This window comes from Protopterus annectens, chromosome 7.part0, assembly GCF_019279795.1.
Source record: "Protopterus annectens isolate FY-2018-M chromosome 7.part0, PAN1.0, whole genome shotgun sequence".
Classification (NCBI taxonomy): domain Eukaryota; kingdom Metazoa; phylum Chordata; order Ceratodontiformes; family Protopteridae; genus Protopterus; species Protopterus annectens.
Window position 1 is genome coordinate 750,916,409 of NC_056739.1, and position 10,000 is coordinate 750,926,408.

At 40.6% G+C, this 10,000-nt stretch overlaps 1 protein-coding gene and 1 long non-coding RNA gene across 4 annotated transcripts in view; both read left to right on the forward strand.

Moving 5' to 3' along the window:
* Positions 1 to 10,000, forward strand: part of NAA38 (N-alpha-acetyltransferase 38, NatC auxiliary subunit) — a 491,136-nt gene that overhangs the window by 82,365 nt on the left and 398,771 nt on the right. The window lies entirely within an intron of this gene.
* Positions 447 to 10,000, forward strand: part of LOC122806673 — a 102,915-nt gene continuing 93,361 nt past the window's right edge. The window contains exons 1-2 of the long non-coding RNA XR_006365535.1: positions 447 to 532; positions 712 to 797. This is a non-coding gene — a long non-coding RNA (uncharacterized LOC122806673). The remainder of the gene's footprint in view (positions 533 to 711; positions 798 to 10,000) is intronic.

Consider the following 10,000-nt stretch of genomic DNA (forward strand, 5'->3'; position numbering starts at 1 on the left):
TTCACATTGAAATAAAAAGAAAATGAATAAAACTGACTCTTAGGTCGCACCATCTTCCTACTTTGAATAAAACCGACTCTTGGGTCGCACCATCTTCCTAATTTGAATAAAACCGACTCTTGGGTCGCACCATCTTCCTAATTTAAATTAGGAAGATGGTGCGACCTAAGAGTCGGTTTTATTCATTTTCTTTTTATTTCAATGTGAAATCAAGTTTTTCGCCTACTTGAAGTGGATTTATTAAATTATTGGATTTGAGACATCCGGGTCCTGTGGCTTTGGGCATTACTTCTATATTTGACCGTCTCCTTTGCAGATATTCAGAACACAACCTGACTCCTGTTTGGGTTCCAGAGTATATACATTCACTGTGGATTCTGCATTCTGTATAGTCTTTGGTCTTTACATAAGAGTTAATGAACAATTTTAAAATTTTAATGTTACAGATTGGAGAGATGACGGTTCTGACAACCAGTCAGAATACTCTGTAGGCTCGAAGAGGAAGATGAAGACTTTGATGAAATACCTGAAGGTAAGACTGAGACTCTATTTATTTATTTTGCAAGTGGTGCTACATTCACCATTTAGTATCTTGAACTTTGACAGCATTTCATTGCTCTCCTAGTCGCTAGATTATATTTGCAGTGGCACGACCTGCTATTAGTTAATGAACATTCAGAGCTTTTTAATATGTCTCTTTTTTTCTACAAGGACGCCGGCAGTCCAAGCGTCACTTGTATAGTGAGAGAGACAAGCCTCTTCCTCCATTGCTGGCCAGAGTTGGAGAGAATATTGAGGTAACATTTTCCTTAACTGTTAGACAGTTGATATTGTGCTTGGAGAGTTTATGCTGTTACTGTCATTGGTGGAAGCCTAGAACTAGGAGAGACAGCATGTAGATTGAGATGTTTACATATTGACTTGGTACTGGATGATGATGTCCTTACTCATGTGATTTGGTTACTGAGTGTAGTGACTGTCTGTTTTCCTGGGGGGAGATGAGAGCATCACCTCCCTCCCTCATGCAGACAGACATTATCTAGTTACAAGGTGCATTGAGCAACCAACCATCCAGTGAACAGGTGTCCTTACTGGATGGAAGCCTGTGAACCATACATGATAGCTTACGTGGCCTTTGTTATTGCTTTAATTGCTACACATGCAGTAACTGCAAATGAGCTATTTTGGCATTTCTGAAGGCACCATTTTATAAAATATATACTGCTTGCATTCAGGAATGTATGTTCTTGTTACCGCATCTTAATTATGTGCTTGAGCATGTATGTGTTTTAATATGTTTTAGTTTTGTAGCTAATATTGTCAGTCGCCGATATTAAAATAAGCATCTACATTCTTCTTCATGTTTTTTATTTGTAAAGCAAGTAGCAGAATAACTCAAAAAGTTGCTTTGATTTTAGCTTTAATGGGTGGCAGGGAACTGAAACAGACTTAGGCTTTAAACAAATGTCCCACTCAAACAGTGATTGGCATGTTTAGTTATACAGAATTTTGCATAATAACCAGATTTTTGTCTCTTACTTTTAGTCTGTTCCTCTTAAAATCTGCGGTTTTCCGATAAATCACTGAAGATTCATGTTACTAAATAATGATATATTTGAGTTCCAGTATTCATATCTTTCAAAAGATGAACGATAATGCAAAACTTTGTATTCTAGCAACTTTTTATAAGATCATTATTTAAAATCTCTCCCTGATTTTGGGTCATTGCCCCCCCCCATTATTTTTAGCATTGGCCAAAGATCTTGCACTAAGAGTATGAGATGTACGGTGACTGAGCAACCAACATTTCAACTGTTCTGCATTTCAAAAATATCTGTTTCATGATTTTACTCAGTTTTTGCATCCATTTTGGTAGCTTTCAGATGTTTAAATTTCAGTAGTTGCCTTTGGTACTAGTTTCAATCCTTTTTAAATAGCAGTGGACAATAGACTGGCTTCAGCATATAGTTTCTTCTGGTTTTCTTATTGTCAAGTTTGATTTTTCTGAAATGTAAATGTTACTTTGAAAAAAGGTGCACATTAATATTTATAAAAGTATTGTATACTTACAAATCATCTAGGGTCACAGTTTTAACTTGTAAGTTAATCTATTCGGCTGCTAACATTATTTGTTTGTTAACCAGTAAATTATGTAGGGTTAATTTTTAACTTGCATTCTAAAGTCATCTGTATAGCTACTAATATTTATTTAGTTTATTTGTTTGGTAACCAAAGTTGTGAACTGATCATTCACAGAAAGAAAGAGAATATCAAAGTCTTGCTACACATTCACATTAGTAAATAAACATGTGAAATGGCAATATATTTTCCATCTGCAAATTGCAAGGCCTTTGTGGGTATGACACCTAATCAGCTGTTTAAAATGAATCTGTGTTTGGCATGGCAATATCACCCAGAGCTGATGTGCAGAGAGGATGGTCTGGGTGCAAGTTTTCAGGGGTAGGATGCAGCACTACCATTTCTTTGAGGTTATGAGGACATATTTGCTTTGTAAATAAAAGGTGATAGTGCATTTGAGGTCTCATATGTAGTTCTGACATGCTCTGTGTGGGTTCCTATCAGTTCGCCGAAACGTCAGCAGTTCGAACACCATATGTTCGAACTGTGAAGTTCGAAAACTGATTATCACAAAGCCACGGAACAGCAAATTCTTTCCCAGGGAAAGAATTTGGTGGGCCGTTTCTGTGGCTTCGCGATTATCAGCACTGTGGTGGAAAGTTACGGGTCGGGTTCAGGTAAGAGTGCGATTATGTGGACGTTGTGGTTAGGGCACGGGTTAGGTGAGTTAGGGTTAGGGCGTGGGTGAGGTGGGTGTGCGATAGTGACGGACCTTAGGGTTAGGGTTTGGGTTAAGGTAAGTGGATAGATAGTAGTGTATGTACAGTTTAGTGTAGGGTTAGATGTAGGATTTTGTGTGTGTGGATTGCTATTTTTTTGGTGTGTGTGTGTGTGTGTGTGTGTGTGTGTGTGTGTGTGTGTGTGTGTGTGTGTGTGTGTGTGTGTGTGTGTGTTTTTCTTGGAACAGCTTTTTTTTTTTTTTTTCTCCCTGGGAAAAAAATTGGTGTTCTAAGCCTTCAGTGGTTTTGCACTTCGAGGTTAGAAGTTCGAACGTATGGTGTTCGAACTTCTGCTGTTTCGACGAAGTGATGTAGACCCCTCTGTGTGAGGTGATTAAATTGTAGCAAGCTTCAGAAAAGTAGATGCCAAACAGGAGTGGTCCCAGCACAGAACCCTGGGTGACTCCATTTGTGATTGAAAGTAATGCAACTTGTTTTTGTATTTAATCATAAACATTCAGTTTAGATTCCCCCACCACCGGTAAATCAGTCCCTACACCTCCACCAGCTACCCCCACTCAGTCCAGTCTTGCCTCTCATTTACATATCAAACAATTTACATATCAAACCAAACTGTGTATGTGCCTTCTTAATATTATCCCGCTTACTTCCCTCTTCGTAACAAGCAGCAGCTTGGTCACTTCTCCCACAGCCTAATAAGTGTATTTGTATTAGCAGTTAGCTCTCCTTACTGCAGTGAATTTGGCAAAATATTTTTCTGCACAGAGCTATGTATTGACTCCTGTTTAAGGTTATGTGCCTAGCTTGCTGAACTTGCTAGAAGTGGTTACCTGTTGTACCCATGTAACAGTTTGGTACTTTACATTTCAGCTGTAGAGAATTACATTCCAGTGCTGCTGTAGGTATCTGTCTAAATTATGAAATGTATTTGCTCATTTAATTTATCTACTTCCTGTAGGTACTCACTCCCAAACACTACTACTTATTAGATCAAACTAAATACTAGTTAAGGCAAACAATACCTACTTATTTGCAACCCACATTCCAAGATCAGATGTTAAGAATAGCGTAACATATAAATAAAAATACATGATATACATAAAGACTTTAACTAAAATCACATTTGACTAACTAATGCAATAAAGCCTTCATCAGGTCTGTGATAAGAAATTTTAGTTCTTGTCACACACCTGTTGAAGGCTTTATTGCATTTGTTAGCGGAAAACAATTTTAGTTAAAAGTCTTTGTATGTACATTTTATGCTTTTCTTAATACCTGATCTTGGAATGTAGGTTGCAAATAGGTAGTGTTTCTTTAAAAGAGTACAACAGGTTTCTCTAATGTATTCCTCAGCTTCACGGCCCTTTCATCCCTATTTACATTGTCCTCTGTAAAGCAACAACAATAAAGCATTTACAATTTTTATAATTCCCCTTACTTCTGTAACAGAAGCCTACCTTCTCATACTGTGATGGTTTCACTTACAAAATTATTCTCTCATATTTGAATAAAGCTTGCTGGAGTCGCCCAATTACTGACATCATCGAGGCCAGGCAGTGCAGGTACTTTTTTTTTTTAATCGGTTTCCTCCCCCAAAGTGACATCACCACAGCCGTCATCTGATTCTAATTAAAATAATAAGACCCACCCATTCTGTGATGTCATGGCTCCCTTGTCCTTCCCCCAGCCTGAGTGCTGTTCATTTTATTTAGTAGTAGTGTAGTAACACCGATGTTTGGAAACACAGAAATTTGGTATGCATACTTGTACATTCTGCACGGCAAATGATGCTTAGGTGGTATATCGCTTCCATACTTCTCTGTTGTATTTGCACCAGATACTGCTAGTGTGCAGTGTGGGAATAGAAAGATTAAAACATTACCCTGGTATCAGAGGTGGTAGTGCAACATATTCATAGTGGCTTAACATGAGAGTAGCTCTAAGCAAGCACCATGTGAAACCTGAACAAGCACCTAGAATTATTCAGTGCAGCTTCCACACCTAAGTCTGAAAATGAATTCACATACTCACATGAACAGGAGTAGCTGCATATTGATGGCTAAAGGTGTATGGGCATGGCAGGTGGTTACTACACTGCAAAACTGGTATGTAATGGTGGAGATATTTGGAAGGCATGAGCAAACACACCAGTATATTAAAGCCATAGCACCAATTGAACTGGAGGCTGGAAAATAAGAGTTAGTAAGGGATTTTGTCCATGCACAGATATTTCAACAGTGATTCTTTGCAGTGGCATCCATTATCTGATTCAAGGTAAGTTAATCTTGATGTCCTTTATTAAAAAAAAAATCAATAAAAATTTACTTTAAGTGACTCCTGGACACAAGAAAAAGGAAGGGGAAAATATAGCAATGTGGTTTGTATGTACAAAGACAAATCCAGGGACACTGCAAAAGGTTTTTTTTGCAAACAAACCAGTGGAGTAAAAACATATGAAGGCAAACAGTGCATACCAACACACTTTGCACATGTAAATCTCAATTTTAACAAGGTGGAAGCATGAAGTGATACCTTAGCACTTAAATTAATAAAGATCTAAACTGGTTAATAATATAAATGTTTTATTCTTTAGCTCCTTGGTGCAAGACCTTACTGGATGTGATTGCAGTCAAGTCAGGCCATGGCTATAGTGCAGCAAAAAAATGTCCCCTCTAACAAAGGAAATGCTAGAGCAAAGATTAAATTACATGAGTCGAGCACCCTGCTGAGATCTGACAATCAATGGAATTACCAGGTCAAATTACCCTCAGGACTTTTGACAGCTAGGAAAGCCAAGTGTTATGGGGGAGGGGAGAAGTAAATGGACTGGAATTCATTGTCTCACAAATTAGTGCAATTTAAACTAAATTAGAAAAAAAGGCAGCAGTAAACAGCACTTTTGAGTGTGTTCTGTGGCATTTGCACTGTGTCTGTTTTTAAGTAGTCATCCAGCAGCAGGGAATGTTACTTACACTGTTCTATTTTACTCAGTACTTTGTACGCATGCAACATCTATGAAATGACAGGAACTTTAGGCAAACGGAGGCCTGCATGATGTAACATTTTTGAGCCAAACAATGATTTCTGGGATGCTGGATGGCAACCTGATTTATCCAAACCACGTCAATATGACAGCCTCCAGGTGGTCAGAGTCTGGAATTGCATATAAAAATATTTAAAATCCTGTAAATAATCCCAGAGTGCTGTTAAGTGTAGGAAACATCATGCCATGATGTTTTAAACATGTTTTTTGAGTCTGTGGGTGTGGTACTCCTTTAAAGGGAAACTGTCTCAGATTTTTTGCTAGAGGAGTCTGGTTACATTTTAGTACTAAGTCACATGTTCACCTAGAGGCAATGTTTTTCAGAGAGCCTTTTTAGCATACTGCAGCAGGTCATATTAGAGAAACTGTCAGTGGGGATTGTTAGAGGAAGTTCTTAGTTTGTCCTTTTGTATTTAACTTCCTCCACTTATGAGCAATTTCATTTGCTGAATGACTGGATTTCAGTCAACTAGAGATGCTATCTTATCACACACAGACCTGGAGCCTGTTTAGCAATGAAGTTATAGCTACTTCACTATTTTTTTGCAAAACTGTTTCAAATAATTATTCAAGGTTAGGCAATACTCATTTTTCATGCTTGTTGCTACAAATCTTGTTTCCTCTCCACTGGCAATTATTTTTCGTATGGTATGTTATTAGTGTTGCTTGTTAGTGTGTGTGTGCATGTTGTGAAGGCTGCTAGCCTAGCCAGATAGAATTTTATATGTAATTCTATCATTTGTAAATATTAATGTAAGGCACAGGCTTGTTGTCTTAAATGGAAAAACTGCTGTGGAACTGCAAAAAAAAAAAAAAAAGTCGCAACAGTGCCCTCTACTGACCAAGTAAAAGCATGTGGTGACCCTTTGATCTAAAGTCTGCTCCAGCCCCTCCAGATGACGACATTCTTTCTATTGTTTTAACCAAGATTTAAATTGCTAGATTTAAACATGCAAATGTATTTTTATTGCTCTGCTTCTTGACCAGCTGCAAGATAACACAAGGAGATGTTAAGAATGTAAATGTAGTAGAGTTTAGCCGTGTGAAGAATGATGTAATGGGAACCAGGAATGTGATTTTAAAAACAGAGAATCAGAGGGCATTAAGCATTTTTGTCTTGACCATCCAACTCCAACACTCATAGGTTCATAGGTAGGTACTAGGCTATCTGCCCCAAGGCATTTATAAGCCTAGCCAGAATATGTAGGCTTTCGCCGCCCCCTTAGATTAGTTCCCTGTGCCTCCGTCCAGCAGAGCCACTGAAGTGATCCCCAGGGTAAACTTTCTGTTTCCCATCCACTCGTCAAGGTTTCTCTTGAGTGCTAGCGAAGAGCTCTGCCTATTGTAGATTGGAATCTTCTTCCAAAGCATGGGAAGTCTCTGGGACAGGAATCTATCCCTCCAGCACGTCCTATTTATTGTAGTGGTGAGGTTTAGATCCCTAGAGTGTGTGGCTCGAGTGGATAAGATTTTCTTTAGGTGGAGCATGTCCATCAGTTCTGGGTTGGACATAGCCTTATATGTCAGGCAGAGACCACCTCTGAGCAGGCGGTATGCAGCAGAGTACAGCTGGAGTTTCTTCAAGTTGAGCTGCGTAGGGAATCTGAGGCCAGTGATCCTCTTGGTGAGGTACTTATGTGGTCTTTCCAGCTGTTGCAGGTGTCTTGTAAGGTAAGGTACATCCCAAATGGGGCATTGTACTCTGTTGGGTCTGATGAGTGATGAGTAGAGGGGCACAATGACCTCTTGATCTGGATGCAAACCCTCTTGTAATTAGGTGGGCCACATAGAAGGATTTTCTAACCACTTTGGCAATGTGATTATCAAAGGAGAGATTACTGTCTACTTGGGTCCCCAGATCGCTTATTACGTTTTCTATATTTAGGGGACTACCACCTATGTGGTAGTTTTGTGGGTACTTTATTTCCAAAGGGAATAACTATGCACTTTTTGCATTTAGCTTGAGGCCATGATTTTGACACCAGGTATCCGTCTCAGTGAGACCCTTTTGGAGGATGTCTGTATCAGCCGGTGAGTCAATTATAGCCTCTAGTTTGCAGTAGTCTGCAAACTTGGTCAGCCATAGTCCTCCTGTGCTTGTCTGTACCTCTGAGAAGTATATGCTGAACAGGAGGGGTCCTAGGACTGAGCCCTGGGGAATGCCGCTTGTAACCGGTTTAGAGTCAGACCTAGCTCCCACAACTCTCACCATGTGGGTTCTGTTCGTGAGACAATTGGCAACCCATCTTGTGACATAGGGGTTTATGTTCAGTCTGGTGAGCTTGTCTATAATACCAGAATGGGGAATGGTGTCAAAGGCCTTTGCAAGGTCTAGGTAGACTGTGTGTACCACCTTTCCCTCATCTATAGCCTTTGCAACTGTCTTAAAGAAGTCCACCAGGTTTAGGAGGCATGATCTGCCCTTAACAAAGCCGAACTGGGTAGGGTCCAGTGTTTTGGAGGTTCCCAATGTCTCTGATGTGCTCCATAGCCTTGCAGACCAAGCTAGTCAGGCTTATAGGGCGATAGTTCCCTGGGTCTGTTGTGGCTCCACCTTTGTGGAGCAGAATAACTGTTGCTGTACACCACTCTATGGGTACATAGCCTGTGGAGAGGCTGAGTTTGAAGAGTGTGTTTAGATGAGGGGTTAATTCGCCTTTGAGCTCGTGTAGGATGCAGCCTGGGACACTGTCCAGTCCCATTGATGCTGTGTTTTTGGCTTTGGAGAGGGCTATTTTAACCTGAGTGTCTGTGATTTCAGGGGCTCTACATTCTTCTGGTATGGTTATGGGCCCTTTTGGGGGTGAGAGGGGGGTTGAAGTTTGCATTGAACCCGTCTGCCAGGATGTTGGCAATATCTGTTGGTTCAGTGTATTTTGTGCCATTCTGCACTAACTCCGAGCATTGCCACTTAGATTTTTGACATAGCTAAAGAATGTCTTGTGGTTATCTTTGGAGTCCATGGCAAGTTTTCTTTCAAAGCTCGCCTTGGACAATTTTATGAGGGATCGTAGTTTCTTACTGATACTGATCAGGGATGTCTTCCCTTCTTGGGATTTTACTCTTTTCTGTGCTAGTTTCCTCCTTCTATTGTATAGCTTGTTTATGGCAGGGTTCCACCAGGCTGGTTTCCTTTTCTTGGAGGAGTGAGTCTTGGTTTTGCTTAGGATAGCATGATCCATGCATTCTTGTAGGTGCTCGTAAAATGCATTAGTAAAGGATTTTGCAGCTTGGGCAGCGTTATCCCCTTAGCATGGGGACTTCGAAACTTTCCACCTCCATCTTAAAGTTTTTCACGGTGATTTCCTTGTCTGGGGGTGGGGGCAGCATGTGGTTATCCATAAGGTCAGATCTAACCAGCGAGGGGTTGACCTCCAGTGTGGAACACCGGTCGCCCATGTTGGTGATGACCAGGTCCAATATGTTGTCACCTCTGGTGGGAGTGTTGACCAGTTGTTCCAGGGCGTTTGAGTTTATAAATTCTAGGAAATGTTGGGTAAGGGAGTTAGTACTTGAGTAGCCCTCCCAGTTAATGTTTGGGTAGTTGAAATCACCCAATATTAGGGTGTTTGGTAGGACCTTTGTTACCTAGTGTTTCCAGAAATGTGGAATGGGGGTCCTGGGACTTGGTGTATGATCTGTAGCAAGCTACAATTTGAATTGCATTTTTGCCCGTTGTTAGTTGCACGTGGATAGTCTCTGAAGCATCGTGCTGTGCCACTGACCTGGAGGTGTGGGTATCCTTGATGAATATGGATACTCCCCCGCCTTTTGTATTTTGGTCTGGGTTCTGTGGCCGAAATGTATGGTATGAGTTGTAGCCTGGTAGTGCTGGGGTGCTCTCTGGAGCCTTAAACCAGGTTTCTGTTACTGCACATATATCTATTTTCTCCATACTGAGGAGTGCCTTGAGTGTGTGCATTTTGAGGTTTAGACTTCTGGCATTGAGCAGCATTACCCTCAGTTTTTTGTTTCTTGTGCTATTTACGGCAGTGGGTTTGTCTTTTGAGCCTTGCCTAAAAAAGACACTATGGGGGTGGCAAGAGCCTTGGCCAGTATTTGAAAGCCTAAGGGTGATAGGTGGAAGCCGTCTTTAGCAAAGCAGCATGGCTCGTCAAGCATGTCATCCCAGGCTGAC